Source organism: Sceloporus occidentalis, unplaced genomic scaffold (genome assembly GCF_023333645.1).
Source record: "Sceloporus occidentalis isolate IW3139 unplaced genomic scaffold, rSceOcc1.0.p SCAF_120, whole genome shotgun sequence".
Lineage (NCBI taxonomy): Eukaryota > Metazoa > Chordata > Lepidosauria > Squamata > Phrynosomatidae > Sceloporus > Sceloporus occidentalis.
The window spans coordinates 2,879,603-2,892,383 of NW_028317100.1; positions in this window are offsets into that span (position 1 = coordinate 2,879,603).

The following is a 12,781-nucleotide window of genomic DNA, read 5'->3' on the forward strand; positions in this document are numbered from 1 at the left end:
TAAGCAGAAGTGCGGTTTTGTATCAAAAACAAGACAATCTGAACAAGGTCATCGCATATGCAAGCAAAACCTTGTCACCGGTTGAAATGAAATTCAACAACTGTGAGAAAGCTTTATTATCTACAGTATGGGCATTGCAGAATTTTCGGAGCTATATCCACGGCGAGAAGATTATTGTAGAAACTGCTCACCAACCTCTACAATATTTGCAGAGCGACAGGATAGGAGACGGTAATCTTTCTAACAGTAGAATGACTGCATGGACTTTATTCTTACAGGGATGGCCGTTAGAAGTCCATTATAATCAAAATAAGAAGAACGTGGTTGCCCAGGGACTAGCAGATCTACATGATTGTGCCGCTCTACCTCTTGATGATAACTCTACCGGAGATGATTTCCTAGAGGAACAATTACTTTCTCCTTATAAAGCTTATGATGAGGAATATTGTCGACCACTATCGTGTGTATACATAGATGGTTGTTCATATCATATCACCATTGATAATGAACGGAAATTGGTGGCAGGTATTGGAATCACCTGGACAGGTGATTATCCAAATATATCTGTAGGCTACAGCCTTGGTCCTAAAAGCAGTCAGATAGCTGAACTTTGTGCCGTATATAAAACCAATCAAATGGCAATTGAATATGGGGTTAAAGAATTTGTTATCATAACCGATTCTAACTATGTGCGCAACAGTTTTGTCGAGTATCTGCCTAGCTGGAAACGGAACCAAATGCTGAGAAGTAACAACAAACCTGTGAAGCATGGTAAGCTGTTTTGTAAGATTGATGAATTGGTAATCAAACATGATTTGACCATTTATTGGAAGAAAACCAAAGGACATTCTAAGATACAAAGTATCGATAAAGACGGTAATGATTTGGCTGATTCAGTAGCAAAACAGGCAGCCATCAATGGAGAACTTTTTAACATTGATGATCTTACGGGATCAACTCAAATTGAAGCCATAACTAGACAGCAAGCTAGAAATGAAGTGGACCTTAATATTGCACAATGGAGTCAAGAATTTCCCAATGAGGATCTAATCACTAGTCAAAAGAACGATTCCGTTATTGGTCGATTCTATGAGTATATAAAAGATCCTATTGCCAATCCTATCACTGATGATGATTGTAAGGATAATGAAGACTTGCGAATCTTAATGAGATATAAAGTCCAATTCAACTTGATGGATGGATTGCTGATCAGAACATCCAAACATGGCATACAACAATGGGTAGTTCCTACCACCTTTAGAGGTTTAATGTTGCAACACGCACATGATGCACCTACATCTGGTCATCGTGGGGATAAGGTCACCTACGAAATACTGCATGATTATGCCTATTGGCCACATATGCTAAGAGATGTGCAAACTTATTGTCGAGGATGTTTGATTTGTCCGCAATTCCAACCTCATGCTCCAACTCACCGTGCACCACTTCAGAAACGAGGAATGTCTCTACCTTGGTCTGACATACAAATCGATTTCATAGGACCTGTAACTAGATCCTCAAGAGGTAACAAGTATATGTTAACTGTTACATGTATGTTCACCAAATGGGTAGAATGTATTCCATGCAAAGAGAACACTAGTTCTGTGTGTGCAGCATTACTAATTAATCATGTATTTTCCAGATTTGGCCTTCCTCAGAGAATCGAGTCAGATCGTGGAAGTCATTTCACAAGCGAAGTGATGACAAAAATGTGGAAAATCCTAGGTGTGAAACGCAAGTTACATATCGCCTACCGTGCAGCTTCTAGCGGAGGGGTAGAGCGTTATAACCAGTCCATAGTAAATATACTCAAAAAGTATGTGAAAGAATCTGGCAAGGACTGGGATGTTAAATTGCCCTTGGTTCTAATGGCTATTAGAGCTACACCTAGTACTGCTACTAAGATGTCACCTTTTGAATTGATGACAGGCAGGAAGATGGTTTTACCACAACATTTGCTATATCGTACATCTGATCATAATTTGATCAACGCTGCAACAATCCATCAGTATGTTGAAAATCTACGTAAACATCTTCAACATGCATTTGCTTTTGCACAAAAGAATCTAGGAAAAGCAGCAACCATTGCTAAAACCTATTATGATCTGAAGACTACTAAGAAAGATTATGAAATCTCCGACCAAGTTTATCTGTATAACTTTGCACGAAACCAAGTGAAGGAAAAGAAGTTTCTACCTTCTTGGAAGGGTCCATATGTCATAATTGACAAGATTTCACCAGTAGCTTATAAGATAAAGATTCCTAAAGATGGTGATTTTGTTGAAAAATGGGTTCATATTAACCAATTGCGTTCTTGTCATCCTAGATCTCAGTTAAGAATTATAGATAATGATTCTGCGTTAGAAGACTGAACATCGGTGTGAAATCAGAAGATCCAAATCAATAATGTGGTATCGTATACAACTTGAAATGTGTGTTATGTTATGCGATCATGTATATTCATATCATTGATTTCCATACCATCCAGCAACTATATTAATATTGATAGGTAGCTTGGATACATATGTTTTAATGTCAAGTGATATTACAAATACGTATTCTCATACTATTCTTCTTTTTGAATATTAAGGCAAGGATTCAAGTTCTGAAAGATGTCTAAGAAGGATGTGGCGATCGTCTGGATCGTATTACTCCTGTGTCACGAGATGCGGATGGAACCGATCGCAGAGCCTGGACCATCCTCTGGCATCATGATCCAAGAGACTCCTGGATTCATCCTTACAGAAAAGAGGATCCTAACACAACGCGTGTTTGTCAGCTTAGACCCGAAGATCTCCATCGAAAAACAGTACAACGTTTCATCGATGCAGCTCCCTGAATTAAAGGCCTGGTACCAGATGCATCTTGAAAGAGCACAAAGACGCGTTCAAGAAATTTTGGAACAAGCCAGGAAGCTGTTTGTATCGAGCTCTATTACAATGAATCATCGAGCTAAAAGATTCCTTGTTGCTTTAATCATTGCCTTGGTATGTACAGCCATAGGTGCAGTCGTTGCAACCGGTATGTCTGCTGCAAACTCTGTTTCTGTTCAAACTTTGGAGAACGAAATTCGAGGTTTAAAAGGAGAAATCAATGCTATTCATCGGGAAATGGAACGACAAAGAGAGTATCTAGTAGACTTAATGGTTATGGTAAATGATACCATTGTAACCACGAATATGCATTCCAAATTAATCTCTCACTCCATTAATTTGCACCAAAGTCATGAACAATTCAAACGTGAACTTTTGTTTGTGCACGACCCGATATTATTCCACTCACTTTCATTTTTGGACGAAGTGCAATCTGGAATGACTGATTTAACCAGAGGACACATTCCTTTATATTTTGTTTCAGAGACATCGTTCGTAAAATGATTACTAAAGTGGATATCGATATAGAAAGTTTTCATTAATGACTTCTCTTACAGGAGCAAAAGTGTTCCAATCCGTGCATTATACCCCTGCAAGTACCATGTCGGACAACAATCTGACGTGTGTTTAGATCATTCTAAAGCAAACTGGATTTTGCTTTGTCATATTCTAAAGGGGGGATTATGTCAGATATTTTATCACAGAAAACATATATTTCTATATTCTGTGATTTTACACAAAATGGAGTTAGAGCCATTTTATTTTATTTAATCATATAGTGATTATTTCTTTTTGTCCTTGTTCTCTCTATAATTGAGAACAAAGGAGTATTCATGTATAATGATGTTTCAGTGTATATATGATACAATTAATGTTATCTTCCATGAGAAAGTTAAGGAGTAGACACTGCATATCTTTAGAAATGTAACTTGGAATGGGGGATACATGGGAAGACTACCAAGACCTGAGTTACTATCTAGGAAGTAACATTTGGCGATTAGGGTGACCAAGGATAAATTCCAAACACATATGTAATGGTTTTAAGTTAATTCTTAGACCAGAGCGTCTCTCACAGGTAAATTAAGAAATTACAACGGTGTAAATATGAGTAAAAATCCTAATTATAATGGGTAAAACCCAACGTTATGATTGGAGAATTCCAATCAAAAGGTGGAGGCTACGATAATGAGCCCTGTCTTTAAAAGCTTATGTCTTTAATAAAAAAGGGAGGAAAAAAAAAAAAAAAAAAAGATCGCACCCTGAAATGGACAGACCCTGACGGACTTATTCACCAAATTTACCCCAGAGAATTGGAATCTAAAGATCCTGGCACCATATTTCACTCTTAGAGTTACCTAACCTATATAATTTGTAGAAAGTTATATTCTTGCCCACTTAATTTCTTGACAATGAATCTGGATTAATTTCTACAAGGACCAGTTGGACAACAGCAACAAGTGGTGGTAAATATAATTGTTTTATTATTCTGAATAGAGGTGAATTTTGTCTTCTTCGCATAGAATTCCCTGTTTCTGGGAAATAGTATATTACATTATTATATATGATGGCTTGTGAGACTGCAGCTTATAACCCGTGATAATAACAATAATGAAAAGGTATTTTTACCTATAGACGAAGTTTGACATTATTTGCATGTATTAGGAACTTCACTAATACTCTTAGACACAAACAAATTATTTTTAATTTGTCATATTAGTTAAACTAATATTAGAGAGATAGTTATATTTTATTACTGCCCTGATTATTATCAATTTTTGGTTGCTGAGTGGACTGGAAATTAATTGTGTGTTAGACTCATAAAATAACGATTCATATTGATAACTATCGTTAATATACTGTATTTGAATTGATTTATTTTTGACATGTTTTAGAACGTTGTGTTTTATATTATGCACTGTGCGACTCATATAGATATTTTATAAATTGTGTTTACAATAAATAATATTTTTATTGACTATCGTGGTGATATCTATCTAATTTGAATTATAATTTTCGGCGATCTGAAAGAATTTAGGATCGGAGATAAAATATAGGGTGTGTGTGTGTTTTTAAATGGGGGGGGAGACAGAAGGATCCAGGTCCCCTGCAGCGGTGCAGGGGATCTGGATCTTAGTCTCATAGTCAGACCTCTATTTGAGGTCTGATTATAAGACGACCCCGATTAGAAGACGAGGGGTATTTTTCAGAGCATTTGCTCTGAAAAAAACCTCATCTTATAATCGAGCAAATACGGTAATTTCAAGGGGAGCTCTTTGAGCAGCCAACCAGTGGCATGAATTGTCAGACCACAGACAAGTAAGTCATATATTTGTTATTTAGCAGGGGGGTGTCAGGGTCCCTTTAAGGCGCCCAACTGTATGAAAGCAAAGTGAACCAGTAGCGTACCTAGCGGGGGGCGGTCTGCACCGGGTGCCGCTCATCAGGGGGGTGCCAACTTGCCGGCACCCCTCCAGAGACGGACAGTAATGTCCGCCGCTGGAGGAGAAGGCTCGCGAGGGAGCGGTATCGGAGGTCTTTAACAGACCTCCGGCTCCCTTGAGTGATTTTAAGCTGGTTCCCTTGAACCGGCTTAAAATCACTCAAGGGAGCCGGAGGTCTGTTAAAGACCTCCGATACCGCTCCCTCGCGATCCATGCGGCAACTGCTGCTGTGCGCCGGGGTTTGTTGTCAGATCCCGGCGCACAACACTGAAGCCGCGCCCACCGCCGTCCGTGCCCTCTGAACCGGAAGAAGACAGAAGAGGAGCGAAGAAGACAGAAGAAGAGGAAGAAAAGGAGCTTACTGCTGTAAGAAGAAAAGAGGAAAGGTAGGAAATCATTCAGTGAGAGTGACAGTGAGAGTGGATTGGTATGTGTGGAATCTGTAGATTGGTAAATGTGGATTGGTATATGTGTGGAATCTGTGGATTGGTATGTGTGGAATCTGTGGATTGGTATGCGTGGAATCTGTGGATTGATAACTGGATTGGTAAATGTGGATTGGTAAGTGTGGAATCTGTGGATTGGTATGTGTGGAATCTGTGGATTGGTATGTGTGGAATCTGTGGATTGGTAAATGTGGATTGGTAAATGTGTGAGAGTGATGGGTGTTATGCTGTACCATTTCCAGTGTCTTTTTCATTATATAATTATGCTCTAAAGTACATCATAACTCCCATCACTCTATACTGTTCCATACAGTGGCAGAGCTGGGAGACAGAGGCCTTGCACCCCCACCGCAGGACTCCTGAAAGGTAAGTGAACTTCAAAGGGGGGAGAGGGTAGATAGGGAGAAGGGAGTGAGACGGGGGGATAGGGGGTAGATAGGGAGAAGGGAGTGAGAAGGGGTAGATAGGGCAGAAGGGGGTGAGAATGGGTAGATAGGGAGAAAGGAGGGTAGAAAGAATATTGAAATAAAGAGTCAGAATGAGAGAGTGAAAATGAATGGATTAATGTGTGGATGAATTGTTTAAATGAGTGAGAGAATTAATGAATTTGTGAGAATGCATCAATAAATAATTTGTGTGAAAGAATAAATGATTGTGTGAATGAATTGTGTGAATGAAAGTGAATTAGTGAGTGACTGTAAAAGTGTTTGTGTTAATCATAGGTGTATAGTTGATTTGTCAAAAAGGCAAAGATGGTATAAGCAGGGTGTTTATGGGACAAAAATGGCACAGGTAGCGTGTTTATGGGACAAAGATGGCGTACACTCGGCTGTTTGGGAACAATGCTGACTCATGCTGGGCTGTTTGGGGCAAAGATGGCACGTCCTATGTGTGTGTAATTTGGGTGCTGGTCAGGTTCTATGTGGGCAATGTGGACACTGTTTTTTTTTTTTGGAGGGTTATTAAAGAAAGCACTATTATATGTTCAGTAAATGTTATTTAAACGTATTTATTTTACTTATAAGTTATTAATGTATTTTTTCAGATTTCTTGTTTACAGTTGACATACAGTTTACAAATTGGTGCAATAAATATTCTTAACATAATTTTGTAGATGTCTTTACATTTGGTGGGGAGGGGGGGTGCCACTTACAGGATCCGCCCCGGGTGCCAAATACTCTAGGTACGCCCCTGAAGTGAACACATATGGACCTCATGTGTTCTTAGGATTAGAAAATTCAGTAGGGCTCCTCCTGCAGGACAGGTTGCACATAGGATTTTATCCATACATTTTACTTCTTACTACCTGTCATGAATGTCATCCCTTCCAGCATCTCCTCGGGGCTTTTATTTTTCCCATTGCGAATAATATCTAGACTGGGTCCTGCCACAGTTGTGAAATATGGAATGATAGAATTTGACCACCCGACTTATCCACCCTGCCCATTCTGTGCTGTAAAAACCTCAGACCTTAATCCAGTTATTGGTCTTGTTTTAGATTAAGGATAGTTTAAGGCTTATCCCATGCATGTTTACATTCTCTCACAGTATTAACTTATACCACTTGTGCTGGGAGGCTACTTCTCCTATCTATCATCCTCTTGGTAAAGTAAAACTTCCTTATATTTCGTCTAAGCGGACCCTCTAGAACTTTTGGCCTCACATTTCTCCTCCTGTGAAATAAACTTCCCTCTTCTACTTTATTAACGCCCACCCCCCCTCCCTATTTTAGCGTTTCCTTATTAAAATGTGAACTTTTCACCCTGTTAAGTCATTCTGTCTCTGGACATATTCGCAGGAACCAGTGAATCTGTAAGATGCAGGGCCTCACTACGGGAAAATGCTCAGATTTCATCATGTCCCAAATCTTAATCTAGATCTTCCTTACTCTGCAGCCGGATGTACGATTATCTCTGGCTAATAACCAGCTGTTCAAACTCAGAGGTGAAATTGGGCACCCGGCTTTATATTAAATGCAAGGGAGACAGAGAAGGGTCTGAAGTCTTCAGAAACCACAGGGCCCCCCAACTTCACAACTTGTCTACGCCTTCTTTGCCCACACATATGTAAACACACTTACACAAATTACACACACATTTATTCTAACACAACCCATTTTACACACTTACACATCCATGCTCATACACACACAATTACACATCCATGATCCCACACATACATACATACACACACAATTACACATCCATGCTCACATACATAAATATATACAAATACATTTACATACATCCCACCCGCCCTGTTTACTGCATGGACAGCCTCGCAGGTCACATGACCCCAATATGTGCCTGTCTCCCGTGCTGGTTCAAAATGGTTTAACAAGGGCCCTTTCTAAACGATTTTTAACCGACAGGAGGAAGGGGTCGCATAGTAACACCAGGCCCGCTAGAAGGAACAGGCCTGTCCTATTCAGCGATAGAAATTTCAATATTCTATTAGTTTGTAGCTTACAGTCTGGGTGGGCCCCTCTCTGTATTTTGATGGCCCTTTTTATTTGTTTGTGAATTATTATTAGTTGATAACCCAAATTTAAGATTTCTGTTAGCTTGGATGAATATTATGGGGTGCTTAGTGTGCAAACTGTTATATTTGGGTTAGGTGCATCAGTCTAAATATATATATATATATATATATATATATATATAATAAATCCTTGAAAACCCCTGGAAATGTCATATGAACAAATTCAGTTCCAGTTGCTAAAAACAGAAAACAGTCTGGTTTCTGAGGCTCAGAAAATCAGCAGATACAGGATCTACTTCCGCTTCTGTGTCTTTTATAGATAGCATTTTGTTACATACGACCCCTCGTTATAAGCAAAGAAAAGATTGGTAATTGTCTAGACAATCAGTGCTGGTGGAACTCACACTCAGGCGAGAATCCCAACTACAGATCAGCAAGTCAGCAGAGGTAATTCCATCACACGACCCACTGTGGAACGGGTCTGCCTAAGAAGAGCAACTATACCGCTTATAAGGATATGAAGAATATATACGCTGTAATACATGAGTATGACCATTGACATTGTGTGAGGGTGAACAATACACATGTACATACTTACCCCTCGCTAGCTCCAGCACTGGCTTGCATGAGAGTTCCAGGAAGGCCTAACAAGCGTGCATGCACAGAAAGTGCTTCCATCGATTTATATGGTTCTATGACCTGGCAGCCAAAACTGGTACCGAACTCAGGGAGGGGGTTCCCTGTAACTCCAAAGTGGCAGCATTATCTCAGGTGTTATGATTCACGCCGGTAATATGTTAAGTGATTTAAATGTCATCACACAAATGAAAAAGAGGAAAACAAAAAACACCTTGCAGCCCTAGTGCGTGAATAGAGGGTATGGTGGCGTCACTCTGCATCTTTAACAGCTAGAAAAAGTACACAAAAGCTTCTTAAATAAGGTGGTCATCTGATTTGGCCCCTCGTTATACATATTGATACTAAACAGTACTTGAAACTCACAGGCTAGTAAAGACATCCTATATATTGTGTTACGATGTTAGCGGCTTTCAATGTAAGCAGATTGGAAACTATAGTTGCAGGCTGCAATGTGACACAAAACCACCCCTTCCTAAATCTTATAAAACTCAGATTAACAGGACAGTTTAATGTCCCCGGCAGCCTCGCCAAAGAATTTATATTAAAGCACTTTACGAGTACTTTAATATTCTCTTTTATTTATAGAGCGCTAACAATTTGTGCAGAGCTTCTTACATTCAAAGGGTCTGACAGAACTAGAATTGAGAGACTAACAGGAACGGGCACATTAGGTGAAAACAGCCCAGCTTGCAAGCTTAATATGCATAGGAGAATCCCGTCAGATACATCCCCTCCCCCACAGCGCATATGCATTTGGCCTTTTCTACCCACCACTTTTTGATAGATAGATAGGGGTAAATGCACGTGGAGTATTTAGAAGAAGCGACACATGGATTTGCAAGGAGTACAACCACATACATCTAAAGGGACCTCTAGGCTTTCATAAGCTTTAAGGGGTCTTAAATGGCTGGAGCCAAATGCCATATATTCAGTACTGCGCAAATGTTTTAGGTACTAAGTAATTATGCTTTCAAAAAGACACGCTAATAGTTTATATCATTTCACAAAAACAAACCATGAAGACTTCTGACCAGACGGATGTCACCACTGGACATCCTGATTGTGAAGCATGATGTGTCTTTCATCAGCTGCGCTAAGTTTCCTTGGCTGACCACTGCATCTAAAGTCCTCATAATTGCCCCTTTTTGTGCTTTTTCAAATGACCTTTGGCGAAACATCTAGAAACCTCTGTCTGCCTTGAAATTCCTGCTGGAGCGAGACCTTGCAAACACAGTATAACCACCCTGTGTGTTGTTGCTGTGCTCAGTCTTGTTATGTATGACTTTTGACATTAAACTGTTTTCAGCAACCTCACCTTGTTAGTGACTGTTCCTCACCCAGTTTTATTCCTACTACACAGCTGTTTGTTATTGTATTTCAACCTACATAATAAATTAATTGATAACCTAGCCATACGGCTACAAGTTACTACAGCAAAGGGTGGTCACAACAAATATTGATTTTAGATTTTTCCTCTGTTTACTCTTTGCATTTTGTTAAAATTACAAAAATGGTTACATAAATGGTTAATGTTTGAAAGCAATCTTTAAGGCATTTTTTTTCACACCTGCCTAAAACTTCTGCACAGAACTGTATATTAGAGACAGTCTACAGAATAGCCCACATATTTAGGGACCATGCCATTTTTTTCCTCCACGCTAGCAGGCATAGGTTGTGCGCTTTGCTTTCCGTGTATTTTGCCATACTGGCCGGCAGCCTAAGAGAGGGATCAGACTTATTTTTCTTTTACCCCCTTTACCTATAGGTAGGTAAAAGAATGGCCAAGTGGGCCCTTGGGATAAGCAACAACTTATCCCGTGAATTGTTGACTAACTCAAAGAAATTCAAAAACAATCCCAAAGAAAAGTAGAAAGTATAAGCTATACATAGCTTTAGAAATTAATGTTGGAAGCTGTGTAGGTGACAGTTCCTCTTTAAAATCAACTTTTTTTTTTGCCAACCACACAGACATAGCTGTAGCCTAAAGGGAGACTGATCCTCAAACTCACAGTTGTGTAGCTTTCAGGTTTATAGGACAAGTTCCCACGGGAAGACTGCATGCATGAAATATATATACCCTAATGGATGTGGAGGATCGGGGCAAAACAGTAGGGACCCTAAGATTCCCATTCCAGGTATGTTTCATTTGCTTGAGCATTACATGTGAAGCATAAAGTATTTGCTTGTGAGCATTACTAGAATTATACGCAATAATCTGAACAGCAGAACGAACCCCAAAGGACATTTGTGTCCCCGGGGCTCAGGCCTTGCATCAGAATAAATGTCTAGCAGCTGGTGGATGGTGCACAAAGCTTTTATATTTCTATGCATGAGTTTTGTACTAAAAACAGTCTACCGCCACCTGGCGCAGGAATAGAATACAAACTTGGAAAACCGTCACAAACACAGGCTTACCACGACTGGCGTACTCTGGCTAAAGCCAGCTAGGCCTAGGATGGCAACAACCCTACATCCCAGCGGGCAGATACATCTTGGTCTATGGGACGGTTGCCTTGTGTTTTTGGTGATCATATACACCCCACAAACTGCAGGGGTATTACATTTATAGATCTAAACGCAGTGGTGTATTTCTTAAAGCGGCTACACTAACAAAAAAGTGAAAAGGTGGGCAGACAAGTGCATTTAGGGGGCTTCTGCAACTGCAAGGGGTGACAATAATAACTTAAAGCAAACTAAACTTTTATGGTCATTGAAGGGCATACAATGGATAGAGTTATGCTTGAAACTGTTTCAATAAGCACGTTGAACCTCTTGCAGAATGTATAGTTCTGGTGAAACAGAATATATACACTTTTTCTGTGTTAATGTTTGTGATGCCTCCTCATATCCCAGACCCACTGAACGATGACTTCAGCTGGGAGGCAGCTAAAAAGGCTTCATACCCTTTTGGATGCTTGCGTTGAGATGGAAGGATACTCACGGACCCTAGTATCTAGAATAGGGCGTCCAACCTGCGGCCCTCCAGCTGCCGCAGGACTACATCTCCCATCCTCCTCAGCCAGTCTCTTAGCTGAAAAAGCATTATGGGATATGTAGTCCTGCAGCAACTGGAGGGCCGCAGGTTGACGCCCCTGATCTAGAACTCATTTTCCACTGCTTTGGAGATGATTATATACCAAGACCCCCCCTAGTATGCTACAGCGTACATACAAAGTATCTAGTCTTATTTTTTCATAAGCATTTAACACGTTTTGTACAGATACAAAAGGGCTCTCATAACTAAACATGTCCACTATTATCAGAGTGGCCTGGATCTCCCATCAATACTTTGAAGACCGATACAATAAGCAGCTAGCAGTGTGGTTTTCAGCAGACGATTAAACAAAAACAACCCAAAGTATTTCCGACAATTATGTCACAGTCTTCACAAAATCCGCACCTCTTGTAGACAGGGGGTATTAACCCCCCCCCCCCCCCCCGACTGAAGAAATATGCACAAGACACAAAAACACAATCCTTTTGCCATACTAATGTATTCCATCTTTCAAAAAGAAAGACATGATTTTAATATTACTTAACAATATGTTAAAAAAGTAGCCGCTCGGGCTTCAGTGTTAATACAATTATACACTCTAACAGATCGATAGTGTGAGTTTCTTTTTTTTGGATTTTTTTTTTCTTTTACTTTCTCATTCTGCAGGTATTCTTACACAAGCTGGCTACGAGTCCAGGGGGGCCGGGGGATTAAACACATAAGTGTAACTCGTACACTTCTTTGAAACAGTAGATTGTGAGAACTTGCAAAAATGCTTGTTCACGAGTTTGTTTTTTTCCTGTGAGGTTGTAGGATTTCGGAGCAGATGAATATATTGGAGTCCATTCCTTTTTCCAGTAGTCCGTGTGATAAAACATAGCATTCTGTAGAAGTGACAGGAGCCAC